We start from the raw sequence: 4,092 nt of genomic DNA, 5'->3' as shown, positions 1-4,092 counted from the left end.
TCTTTCCTTCCTAATAACCAAAACACAACTTTCAAGCCCCATTGAAAAAGGAACCACGGAGTAGTTCCCTCTAATGATACCTGTTTACCTATGTATTTTGCCATGGCTCAGAAAATATGTACGGTGTCCTGAGAAGGACTAAAGTGGTCTTCATAGTAACTCACCTCTCCAGGTTTCTTTAGGTGCTTTCTAGAGCAGAGGACCTTAGCCTGGGGAGTAAGGGAAGCAGAGGAGGTTCAGGAATCCCTGAAAGGTCATAAAGTATACATGAATGTTCTTCCGGGCAGGGTCTTTAGCTGGGGACTCAAAGGTTAACAACCTACTAGCTCTCCAGACTCACTGAGCTCAAAGCCTTGAATTTGTATGCAGGGCCAGGCAATGTTCTATCCATTCATTGAATCCTCCTAAACAAGTTACGAATTGACACTACTCTTTCCACATCCCTGTTTTACCAACTCCACGTTAAGCTACCAATAACAGTGGCATAACCAGGAATCCGACCCAGGAATGCTGCAGCGCTCTAGCACTCGTCCACCTAAGCACTGTACGGCTTAAATAAAACAGAGATAAAGTGACTTATTTTTCTACATGGTAGTTGTACCTAGTCTGAGTGAGAAGTTAGGAATAAAAAGTGGCTTTGACCAAGAAGAAATGCAGAATTACCTGGGCTGTTTGTGGATCAATCTACTAGGACATTTGGCAAATTTTCCCATGCTTACTATCTCGTGCCTTGGAGATGTGTATGTATGTGTGTGTAGTTGTGAGTGTGTATATGTGCGTATAATTTACGGCCCACATTTTAATAGCTGAAAAATCAGATTCCTATCCTCGATTATTTTATTATAATTTAGTTTCCTGAATAGTTTGAAACATATTTACTATTCTAGTAAATTTTTGGAAAGACAATGTCTGTTCAAGGACTTTTTTGATTAGCATTTTAGAGTAAACATGTTTGTTCCCTAAATAGGGAAACCCACAGTCCGGGGAACTGGCTTTGTCTGAAAAGATGGTTTTCACCAGACACTGAAGTTGATGAGTTTTTGAGTCATCTGACTCATCCTTCAGGTCCGCGTCAAAATTCAGGAGAAAAGGCTTACACTCAAGCTGGGTGTTTTGCTGCTGTTTATCTTGTTGTTTTGCATTAAAGATGCACAAATCAAATTGAGAAATAAAATCAGCATTGCATTAAAAAGTGGGCTTAGCCTCCTGGTCAGTTTCATGTGCAGAGGCAGAAATGGTTCCAGTGGCTGACTTACTAGGGGAAGGAGTAGTATTTGGGCATTAAAGATTTACCAAATTGTATTTTTGCAATTCTATTTTTGGGCTCTGCTGAACAACAAAAAAAAAATCTCTGCAACTCATGAACCTGGACTCTGAACATCCTCTCTCTAGTTTACTATAAAAAGAAAATTCTTTAATAAAAAACAGTGCTGGGATGTCTGAGAGTTTAAGGTCTTCTTTAGTTAACAGCTTTCCTGTGGTTCCTGAATTTCTGGCTGAACAAGCACAAACTGGTGAATAATGGGTAGGAAATCAAGGTAAAATATTAAAATATTGTCTTTACTGAAGGTCCTTCTTCAGGAGGAAGAGTTAAGGAAAGGATCACACCAAGGGTTCCTAAGTAAACACTGGACAGGAAGTGAGGTGAGAACTACCTTGTCGGGAAATGTGTGGGATGCTGGAAGATTCCTTAATGCAAGTCACAGACTGACAGGTTCCCAGCCAAATGTAGACCCCACATGTGCTTTGTTTGGCTTGCGTGATGTGTTTTAAACTTTTGAATTTGTTGACAACTTTTAAAAATCGAGCAATTGCATTTTCAAAGTTGATATTTTCCTCTTGCTTTTCAAAGTTAGATCTGTTGCTGGAGAGTGTAGTGGCTCACGCCTGTAATCCCAGCACTTTGGGAGGCCAAGGTGGGCGGATCATCTGAGGTCGGGAGTTCAAGACCAGCCTGGCCAACATGATGAAACCCCATCTCTACTAAAAACACGAAAATTACTGAGTGTGGTGGTGTGCACCTGTAGTCTCAGCTACTTGGGAGGCTGAGGTGGGAGAATCACTTGAACCTAGGAGATTGAGGTTACAGTGAGCTGAGATCACGCCACTGCACTCCACCCTGAGCATCAGAGAGAGCCTCCATCTCAAAGAAAAAAAAAAGTTAGATCTGTCTATGGTAGGCCCACTTTCTGCTCAGCACAGTTGACTATAGCTGGGTAACAAAGACCCCTTTAAGCAGACCAGGCCTTGGATGTTTTGCCCATTTCCACCATTCCCCAGGACCTCCCACCTGTGCTATCTCAGTCATGTAACCCCTGGCTTTATCCCACACACATTTAGAATTTTCACATGTGCCTTGGGCCATGGACCAGTCATTTCTTCAGTCCTTGTTTACTTTTGAAATTTTTTTTTTGAAGTTGAAACACTAAAGGTCCCTTTAGTTCTCTTCAGCTGTAAAATTCTCTAAGAGAAGTACTTTCCTATCCTCACGAAAAATCTCACTGGAAATGGCAGAAAAAGCAGCTAACATTCTTTTCCTCGCAATTTCTGGGCTTAGAAATTTCTCTAGAGTGCTATGATTTGCATGTCTGAATCTTTTGTTCTTTTATTTTGTCCTCTTTTAATTTTATTATACTTGAAGTTCTGGGGTACATGTGCAGAGCGTGCAGGTTTGTTACATAGCTATGCCCATGCCATGATGGTTTGCTGCATCTATCACCCTGTCATCTACATTAGGTATTTCTCTTAATGCTATCCCTCCCCTAGCCCCTCACCCCATGACAAGCCCCGGTGTGTGATGTTCCCCTCCCTGTGTCCATGTGTTTTCATTGTTCAACTCCCACTTATGAGAACATGTGGTTCTTTTCTATTAAAAAATCAGTCTGTTCCCTGCTCCATCCCTCATATATCGTTGTCCTTTCTTCCTGGTGACATCTTCAGTTTCCAGACTGACACTGCCAGTCACAATGTCCAGGACCCAATTAATTAAAAATTCCTCCTTTTCTTATATGAGCTAGATTACTAAATTAATATTCTCACCTTATCTTTAAGAATGTAGTCACTGTTGGACTGCAGATATGCCTACAAATGCCCCCAGGACACCTACAAGACGGGAAGACACTATCTAGACACTTGCCTTCTATTCAGAGCAGGCAATCAACTGGTGGCCACCTGGGCCTTGTCCAGTTCACAGGTGTGTATCATTTGGCCCATTTTGTGTTTTCAAAAATAAGAATCTATTACTAAGGTTAAACACACAAATGAGACATTTCACATACAATCCAGATTCCTAACCACTATTTAAAAGGGGAGCTGTGTCTGACATGGGCCACGTTCCCAGATGGCACGAATTGGCCAAGCAGCTTCCCCTTGAGATGAGTCTGAGCTCTCTATTCTGCCGCAGGCCCCACCTGGCTCTTTTGCCCATATATACCATTTTTCTAGCACCAGAAAGTGCTGGAATCTGATCTGCATATTCCTGTTTGGGTCTGAAATGCCACTGTACTACTGTACTTTAAGAATAAGATGCTAATCTAATTCACAGTCAATACCCACATCTTGGTGGTAAAAGTGCATTCTAGCATTATTCCCATTTTACAGATGATAAAATGAGTTTTGGAGAAATGAATGTCTGTTGCCCAAGGTACATGCCTAGTGAGTAGACTAGCCAAGGCACATCTGACCCCAAAGCCCGTTTCCTTTACCAAATGTGATGCTTTGTCCTTCTTCTCCCTCCCTCCCTTCCCTCCCTCTTTTCTTTCTTCTTCCTTTTTTCCTTCCTTCTTTCCTCTTTTTTTCTCTTTCTCTTTTTTTCCTTAGTATAGTGCTTGTAGAAACTGAATTGACTCAAAAGAACGTTTGGATTTGGATTCTTGACTTCTCCTCTGAAATTGGAGCATTTGTGTTTGTCAATACTGAGCCCTCGTTCTCTGTCCTCTGTCCACTTCTTAGCACTGGGCTGGAGCTGAACAGCAGCTGTCCTCAGAGCAGGGGCACAGCTTCCCAGGCTGCTGAAACTCCCTTCATTTTTACACCTGACTTTCTTCAATCCATCATGTTCCTGACAGCACCCACTGCCACCAGGGCTGATTT

Source organism: Aotus nancymaae, unplaced genomic scaffold (genome assembly GCF_030222135.1).
Source record: "Aotus nancymaae isolate 86718 unplaced genomic scaffold, 86718_ANA_hifiasm-v0.15.2.pri h1tg000029l, whole genome shotgun sequence".
Taxonomy (NCBI): Eukaryota; Metazoa; Chordata; class Mammalia; order Primates; family Aotidae; genus Aotus; species Aotus nancymaae.
The sequence above is the reverse complement of the archived record's forward strand: the minus strand, read 5'-3'. Positions refer to the sequence as shown.